Raw genomic sequence first — 10,357 nt, 5'->3', positions numbered from 1 at the left:
TTCTGCATCATGCGATGCGAAAGGCACCAAAAAGGGGCGTGGAAGACAACTATTGCGGGCCGCAGATGGACAGGTTTGAATAATATAGAACAATCTGTGCAAAAGCCCAGCAAAATGCATCTTGGGGATTGTTATTTTATTGGCATGTCCTATGATTGCCTGCCTGCAATCTTTGAATGCTTTGGTTTCCACCTACTGGCTCTTTGGGGTAACTTCTGTAAATGAGATTTAATTGAATGATTCCTTTTACAGGTTGTCCCAGAGTTCCATTCCTATCCTGGCGACGTTACCCGAACTTCCGCGTGAGTCGGAATTAACCCTTCAAGGACTCCTTAATAGATCATGAAAATAACTAAAAACGTGTATTATACATCATATTAATATAATACGTAAAAAAAAAAAAAAGATACTGTACTTACCATCAATGCTGAGAGGTGTTCATTTTTTGGGGACGTGATGTGAAAAAGGATGGTGAAAAGATACACTGAGAAAAATACGGCGCTCAAACATATGCTCTACAGTCCTACGCAACTGGCGACAAAATTGCGGACGAGACTCCAGTGTTGTAAAGTCGAAATCCCATAAATCGGGTACGTCATAAAAGGGGGACTACCTGTATTTAATTATGGACATTTTAGCCCATTTCATTTTATAGTATATACATGGAACATGTATTTTCTATAACTTCAGTTGAAGTTGTTACATTTATCATTATTAAAGCATGTAGTGAGGCATCACAATAGAATTACACAAACATGACAAGTGCATGACCCCATATATCGGTATTGGTTTGATATCGAATTTTTGGAGTTGGACAATATTGGGATATCAGTTAAAAAGTCATGATCGAACAACTTATAATAACGCATTTTATTTTATAGCGCCTTTCTGAACACCCAAGGTCACTGTTCAAGAAGAACAAATGAAAGTCGGCAAACGCATAGATCAAAAGCAAAATCATGTATAACAGGAAATTAAAACGACGTAGCACAGAGCAGAACATACTGTAGGATATGATGATTGGAAAAGGTGGGTTTTTAGTCTGGATTTGAAGAGTGTGAGAGAAGTTTAGTCAAGTTTAGTCAGGAGAGTGTGCCAGAGCAGGGGGGCTCTGAGTGGCTAGATGCTCTGGAACCATAGGTGACAAGATAGGCACATGAGGGTGGTAGAGGAGCGGAGTGGTCGAGGAGGATGAAGGAGGTTGGATAGATAGGATGGGGCCAGACCGTGAAGAACTTTAAAAGTGAGGAGGAGGGTCTCACAGTTTATTCTTTGTTTGACTGGTAACCAATGTACTTGACAGAGGATGGGGCAGATGTAATGTGTGATTGGGGTTCTTATGATGAGGCAGGCTGCTGAGTTTTGGAGGAGCTGAAGTTTCTGGAGGGATTTATTGGGAAGCCCGAAGAGCAGTGAATTGCAGTAGTCGATTCGGGAGGTGACTAAACTGCAGATAAGCTTGGCATCTGTGTCGGGGGGTGAAAGAAGCAAAGATGTAAAATATAACGGAGGTGAAGGTAAGCAGATCTCGTAATGTGGGAGCGGTAGGACAGCATACTGTCAAGCATGACACCCACACTCTTAACCTGGGTAAACGGAGAGACAGATGCTTTAATAATGGAGATGGAGATGTTATTGAAGTTAATTAGCATGGCACGGGTGCCAACTCGGAGCACTTCTGATATGGAGCTTTTGAGCAGCAAAAAGTTTGACCAGAGCCATTCATTGATATCTTACAAGCAGAAGGTGAGAGAAGATGATGGAACAGAGGAGGTCGGTTCAGAGGAAATATAGAGCTGGGTGTCATCTGCGTAGCAGTGAAAGTCGATGTTATGTTTGTTGAAAATGGAACTGAGGGAGAGAATGTGAATGATAAAAACGAGCTACCCCAAGACACAGCCCTGGGGCACGGAAGCAGAAACAAGGAGCGATTTGGATTGGTGGGAACCAATTTTAACATATTGTGCGCGGTCAGACGGATAGGATTTGAACCAAGTTTGGGGTGTGTGGGTGATGCCAATGGAGGAAAGTTGGTCAAGGAGAATATTGTGAGAGATGGTGTTGAAAGATGCTGTGAGGTCAAGTAGGACAAGGACTGAGAGCAAATCGGAATCGGAGGCTACAAGGAGGCCGTTGGTTATTTTGAGAAGAGATGTTTCGGTGCTGTGAAGGTGGCAGAATCCGGATTGAAACTGCTCATAGATGGTGTTGGTGGTGAGATGATTGTGAAGTTGAGAGGCCATGAAATTTTTAAGGACTTTGGAGATAAAGGGTAAATTAGAGATGGGGCAGAGGTTGTTGAAGTAGGTGGAATACAAGCCAGGTTTCTTCACGATGGGTGTGATGGTAGCAGTGTCAAAAGAAGATGGTAGTACGCTGGATAAGAGTGAGGAGTGAATGATAATAGTGATGGTTAGGTTAAAACAAGAAAAGAGGGATGTGGATCAATGTGAGTTTCGTCAAAAATTGAATCACATAATTTCTTGATTATTTCAGCCAAAATAATAGCCACCAGGTATCTATGATCGATGTGGATTTACTTTAGGTATAAAGGTGGTCACTAGAAGGCGGGAGTTGTTCATTCCTCAACCTTTCCCTCGAAACCTCTTGCAGAAAAGTTGCCAGCTCTCCTGAAAATGATTTTTATAATGCAGTGACAATGTCATTTTTGCCAGGTGATTTACTGTTCTTTAAAAGTTTAGTTTAGTTTAAAAGTGCCATTAGTATTAACTATTGATAGTCATTTTACTAATGCAATGTTTTTTTTTTTTTCTAAATGGAAGTGTTTTATTTTTTCTTCGTCACACCATTTTTTCCCAGATGTTAAATACTCCCTTTGCTTTTAGGTTCATCTAACTTCAACTGCAATTTATTCAACTCCAAAATGCCTTCATCTAAAACAGGGACTATTTTTAGCGTTTCGCGTATCAAACTCTAGTTCACATTGCTACAGGCAGAGGGCACAAGGACTTCAATTTCAATGCTCAGTAAAGGATACATTTGAAATAAGATGAGTGTGGCTTGGGAAATAGTAACATGAATGTCATCCATCAGTCATTAATTGTGTCCCCAATCAAAAGTTGCAAACTGCTAAGCAGATCCCATCAAAAAAAAAAAACTCCCTGCTGCTCTGAAAATAGTAACACACTAGTCCAGGGGTTTTCAACCCAGTCCTCAAGGCACACTGTGGGTCCTGGTTTTTGTTCCAGCCGATCCAGCAGAGACAGTTGAACCAATGAGGCTTCTGCTAAAACAAGCCACACCTGACTGCAATCAACTGATTGCACTTGTAAAACACCAGATTGGGGAAAAAGTGTTGTCATCTTGTTTGGTAAGAATGAAATCCTGCACCCACAGTGTGCCTTAGTGGAATAGGTTGGGAACCCCTGCACTAGTCTACCAGGGTGAAAGTCATGGCTATGCACGCCTCATGAAATAACAATGATCAACACCCCGCAAGCCTTTCAAGCGCAGGAATCTAATTATAGCCCATATCGGAAACACAGCGCTCCCAAATCATCCCGCTTGAATATTTGATGGAGTATGCACCACTTCATGCTTCTCAATGGCATTCCACTTTGAAAAAGGCAACTGATAATTTGGCCAGTAATCCGCATCCATTTCCCTTATCCTCTCAGGTTACAATACACTCAGAGAACACTTCATTAGGGACAATTCTTCCTTATATGTATATATACAGTATGTCTCCATTCAGAAGAGCGCAATCCTAGGGACAGCTAAGATCCTGCGCAGGACCCTCAAGCTCCCGGACCTCTGGTAGAGGACCCGAGCTTGAAAGGAGAGGCCATACTGCCTGAGTGAGCGAGACGACGATTTTATATATATATATCACGTTAAAATATTTAACGCATGCGCAGAATGACCCACTCATGCATTGGAGCAAACGGACTACAATGGCGCCGTTATGAGGCAGAGACAAGCGAGTGGAGTGGATATTGGCATAAGCTTTGGCATCTCTTCCACAACAATTATAACTATTTTGGCGAGCGACGTGGGGAAGAATGACAGGAGATGTTCTTTTTCTTAACACCCTGTATTGAACACAACGTAGAGAAGATATACCATTTGCAGCCACCACGGACAGTCATGGTTGCCCAACTTCCCATCATGCCTTTGGGCGGAACAGTTAAATCGCTACAGTATCATTTACTGAAAGGACAACAAAATAATATTCCTATCTCTCAAAATAAATAAATAAATAAATAATAATGTTCACAAAAAGCGCTCAATGCAGAGAGAACTGGCATTCCCAATCAAAATAGCTATGCAAAATAATACTCAAGACTTTGGTCAAGCTCTATTCAAACATTTCGTTTAGCTCAACAAATACACTAGATGGCAATATTTAGTCACAATATACAAACTATCAGAGGTCTCGTAGGTTGTGAAATCAACACTCAAAAGAACGTAAGCCACAATGAACCCAGAAACTACGGTGTCAGTCGAGGGGCAAAACGCACTTGAAAAACCTGGCTAGATCTCTAATTAATTTAAAACTCACCCTTGACACCTTGTGGTGTATTTCAATCACGACCTTCCACAATGCAAAGCTATTAGTTTATTTTTTGATTGAAAGATTTACAAATTTTATTCAAACGAAAACATACAGAGGGGTTTTAAGTATAAAATTACTATAACTTGTGTTCACATTTATCTTTTAAGGATTACAATTCTTTCTATCCGTGTATCCCTTTCACAGAAAGAATGTTAATAATGTTAATGCCATCTTGTGGATTTATAGTTACAATAAACAAGTACAGTACTTATGTACAGTATGTTGAATGTATATATCCATCTTGTCTTATCTTTCTGTTAGGGCCTCCGCCCCTCCCTCCTGAGGCCTGACCTACCTTGGGCAGGTGTGCATGTTTTTAGCTGATTACAGATCAGATGGGTGGAGCGGCAACAGCTGAGAGCAGTTAACATCAGCCGGCTTTAAAAGCCCACCAGACGCTCTACCTCGTCGCCCGATGAAGTTGTCTGCTTCACACGGCAGTTGTATCTCGCCTTCTGCATGATATCTTTGATCACCGGCTTACGACTATAGCTCTCGTCCCAGGTCCTGCTTTCTGCTCACCCCTCCTCGGATTCCACGCCTGCCTCCCTTCCGAGCCTCCTCGTCCTCCGCCAGCTCAACAACCCCGAGCCAAGCAATCTACACCAGCGACAGTGTTGCGATCAACAATAAAAGATTAATCATTTCACCCCTGTGTATCCGCTCTGCGATCCCCTCTTGCTCTCGCACCGTTAACATCTTTCCATTCCAACAATAATTTACAGGAAAATATGGCATATTTTAGAGATGGTTTGAATAGCGATTAATTACGATTAATTAATTTTTGAGCTGTGATTAACTCGATTAAAATTTTTAATCATTTGACAGCCCTACAAAATATAAATAAATATATAATATACATACACACACACATATATATATATATATGTGTGTGTACAGTGGGACAACCCAGTATTTATATGACCCAGTATATGACCCAGTATTTAGTCAACCACCAATTGTGCAAGTTCTCCTACTTGAAAAGATTAGAGAGGCCTGTGATTGTCAACATGGGTAAACCTCAACCATGAGAGACAGAATGTGGAAGAAAAAAAAACAGAAAATCACATTGTTTGATTTTTAAAGAATTTATTTCCAAATTAGAGTGGAAAATAAGTATTTGGTCACCTACAAACAAGAAAGATTTCTGGGTGTCAAAGAGGTCTAACTTCTTCTAACGAGGTCTAATGAGGCTCCATTCGTTACCTGTATTAATAGCACCTGTTTTGACTCATTATCGGTATAGGAGACACCTGTCCACAATCTCAGTCAGTCACACTCCAAACTCCACTATGGCCAAGACCAAAAAGCTGTCGAAGGACACCAGAGACAAAATTGTAGACCTGCACCAGGCTGGGAAGACTGAATGTTCAATAGGTAAAACGCTTGGCGTAAAGAAATCAACTGTGGGAGCAATTATTAGGAAAATGGAAGACATACAAGACCACTGATAATCTCCCTCGATCTGGGGCTCCATGCAAGATCTCACCCCGTGGCGTCAAAATGATAGCAAGAACAGTGAGCAAAAATCCCAGAACCACACGAGGGGACCTAGTGAATAACCTACAGAGAGCTGGGACCACAGTAACAAAGGCTACTATCAGTAACACAATGGGCCGCCAGGGACTCAAATCCTGCACTGCCAGACGTGTCCCCCGGCTGAAGCCAGTACACGTCCAGGCCCGTCTGCGGTTCACTAGAGAGCATTTTGATGATCCAGAAGAGGACTGGGACAATGTATTATGGTCAGATGAAACCAAAATAGAACTTTTTGGTAGAAACACAGGTTCTCGTGTTTGGAGGAGAAAGAATACTGAATTGCATCCGAAGAATACTGTACCCACTGTGAATCATGGGGGTGGAAACATCATGCTTTGGGGCTGTTTTTTTGCAAAGGGACCAGGACGACTGATCTGTGTAAAGGAAAGAATGAATGGGGCCATGTATCGAGAGATTTTGACTGAAAATCTCCTTCCATCGGCAAGGGCATTGAAGATGAGATGTGGCTGCGTCTTTCTGCATGACAATGATCCCAAACACACAGCCAGGGCAACAAAGGAGTGTCTTCGTAAGAAGCATTTCAAGGTCCTGGAGTGGCCTAGCCAGTCTCCAGATCTCAACCCCATAGAAAATCTGTGGAGGGAGTTGAAAGTCTGTGTTGCCCAATGACAGCCCCGAAACATCACTGTTCTAGAGGAGATCTGCATGGAGGAATGGGCCAAAATACCAGCAACAGTGTGTGAAAAGCTTGGAAGAGTTACAGAAAACATTTGGTCTCCGTTATTGCCAACAAAGGGTACGTAACAAAGTATTGAGATGAACTTTTGGTATTCACCAAATACTTTTTTTCCACCATGATTTGCAAATTAATTCTTTAAAAATCAAACTATGTGATTTTCTGTTTTTTTTTTCCCCCACATTCTGTATCTCATGGTTGAGGTTTACCCGTGTTGACAATTACAGGCCTCTCTAATATTTTAATTCATGGTCGGTTGATTGAACACTCTCAGTTGACCATAGGTGATGTGATGTGTGTGAATGGTCGTAAGTCGTAAGTCTCATTGTGCCCTGCAACTGGCTGGCAACCAGTTCAGGGTGTACCCTGCCCTCTGCCCGTAGTTAGCTGGGACCCTCGTGAGGAAAAGCGGCATGAAAAATGAATGAATGAGTATATATGTATTAGGGCTGTCAAAATTATCGCGTTAACGGGCGTTAATTACTTTTTTTTAATTAATCACATTAAAATATTTGACGCAATTAACGCATGCACTAAATGACCCGCTTGCACATTGCCTCAAACAAGATTACAATGAGGCCGTTTATGGACATTAAGAGTGAAGAGAACGCCACCGGCCGCTTGGGGGCAGCGCTGTTCCATACTCATGTTATTTCTTCTAAACGTGGGAGAATCTGTAGTTGTGAGACGTTCATGCTGTATTCACAATGCAATGCAAATTGCTATTTGTGCTCCACACATATTTCGGTAAGTTTTCTTTCTTTTAGTGGCAATTATGTGTCTCTTGTTGTAATTTGGGTAAGATAAGCACAACAAAAATAATATTCCTATCTCTCCCAAAAAAATAATGTTCACAAAAAGAAAAGCACTTCAGTCTATAGTAATGAGGCCCTATTCTGATACACAGTTAAACAACAATGCAAAATGAACTGGCATTCCATATCAAAATAGCTATGCAAAATACACGTAAAACTTAGACTTTGGTCACTCTATTTTTATTATTGTTATTTTTATTCTTATTCTTATTATATTAACTCTACTTTTGATTGAAAAATTTACAAATTTTATTAAAACGAAAACATGAAGAGGGGATTTAATATAAAATTACTATAACTTGTAACTATAATAATTATCTTTTAAGAACTACAAGTCTTTCTATCCGTGGATCACTTTAACAGAAAGAATGTTAATAATGCCATTTGTGGATTTATTGTTACAATAAACAAATACAGTACTTATGTACAGTATGATGTATGTATACATCCGTCGTATGTCTTATCTTTCCATTCCAACAATAATTTACAGAAAAATATGGCATATTTTAGAGATGTTTTGAATTGCAATTAATTGCGATTAATTACGATTAATTAATTTTTAAGCTGTAATTAACTCGATTAAAAAATTTAATCGTTTGACAGCCCTAATATACATATATATATATATATATATATATATATATATATATATATATATATATATATATATATATACACTTACAAATTGATATGATTGTAAACGGGACACTTTTTACTTTACACATAATGACCCGATAATGTTTGACAGGTATAGAAAGATGTGAATTGTTGTATTTATGATTTTATTTTGGTTTCATGTCCTGTAAACATGTCATTTTTTTGTCAACCTTCCAGAATGATCAGTACAAATCATGCAGGCGTGATAGTGCTGCCGCCATCATGTCTGTAAAATACGATATTTTTTGTTTATTTTTAAGTGTACCTACTTTGTATGTATGTGTATGTATGTATATATATATATATAAGGGCTGTCAAACGATTAAATTTTTTAATCGAGTTAATTACAGCTTAAAAATTAATTAATCGTAATTAATCGCAATTAATTGCAATTCAAAACATCTCTAAAATATGCCATATTTTTCTGTAAATTATTGTTGGAATGGAAAGATAAGACATACGACGGATGTATACATACATCATACTGTACATAAGTACTGTATTTGTTTTATGTATATACATACATACACACAGTGTATTTATATATATATATATATATATATATATATATATATATATATATATATATATATATATATATATATATATATATATATATATATATATATATATATACACACAGTGTATATATATATATATACACACATACACACAGTGTATATATATATATATGTATACATACATACATATATATATGTATGTATACATACATATATATACAGTATATATACAGTATATATATATACAGTATATATACAGTATATATATACAGTATATATATATATATACATACACATACAGTATATATATAGTATATGGGACAGACTATAAATTTTTTTTTTTAAAGTCATAAAACAAGTACATCATACTGAATACAGATTGTAAATGAGACAACCAGTCAACTATAGTCTTCTCTATAAAATGTTATCGCTACTGAACCTTTCAAACAATAGCTTTATATAACATTTCTTCTAGGTGATTAATTAATTTGATGAAATAATGATGAATTTTGGAAGGAAATATCATAATACACCAATTTTTTTCTTTTAAGCAGCAATATTGTGACAGTACCATTAATACTACTAGAGCAAAAAAAAAAAAAACTTTTATCACAGGAAAAAGGAGTCACACAACTCAATTCCGTGCTTTTTTACGATCGATGCGCAATTGATTTTACCAGGCAATTTTGTAGTGTTAAAAGAAAAATGTCACATTTTGACCAGAAACATGAGTGTTTATACAAATAAATAAAAAAAAAAAAGAAGAAAAATCTCCTAACAAAAAGAGGGGTAAAAGGTAACATCTTGTAATATAGTGATCCCTTGTTTTTCACGGTCAATGGGGACAACAAGCCACCGCGATAAGTGAAAAACCGCAAAGAAGCGACCCCGACCCCAATTCTTTTTTTATTTTTATTTTTTAAACCTGTTCAGCTGCTTGGATACAGGAGAATTTTAAAAAAATGTATAGTACATTCTGTATATTTTTTTGTGTGTGTACAGTACACAAGTTCGAAACATAAATACATATTAATATACATAACATGCATAAGGTGAATAAAATGTACTCACCACACTGATGACCTTGATGAATGAAGAAAAAGCTGCCGAACAATGGAGATGAAGAAGGTAAAGATGATTTATTGAGAAGCTTCTGCAGGAGGTGTCCTGCACACAAGGAACATCGTGATGGGGAGTTGTGAACGTTGTTTTTTCATCTGAGCAAAGAAAGCCTCGCCTCTTCACTTCTTCCTTGAAAAGGAACGTCCTGGACGGCATCCTCTTCCAAAAAAGGCCAATCTCATCCTTGTTAAACACCTGCTCCGGGAGATAGCCACCCTCTTCAATTAATTTGGGAAATTGGTCCTCGACGTAACGAACAGCTGTGTCAAGGTCCGCCGAAGAGGCCTCCCCATACAACGTAACGCTGCAAAGTCCAAACCTCTTTTTGAATTTTTTATTTTCCATTTTTACAATCCTCTTGTTGCGAGGAGTCACAACTTCCTTGAGGCCGTCTTATGGATTTTCGTGTGCAACAGACACATAGCTGTGG

The sequence above is a fragment of the Corythoichthys intestinalis genome, chromosome 5 (assembly GCF_030265065.1).
Source record: "Corythoichthys intestinalis isolate RoL2023-P3 chromosome 5, ASM3026506v1, whole genome shotgun sequence".
Lineage (NCBI taxonomy): Eukaryota > Metazoa > Chordata > Actinopteri > Syngnathiformes > Syngnathidae > Corythoichthys > Corythoichthys intestinalis.
The sequence above is the reverse complement of the archived record's forward strand: the minus strand, read 5'-3'. Positions refer to the sequence as shown.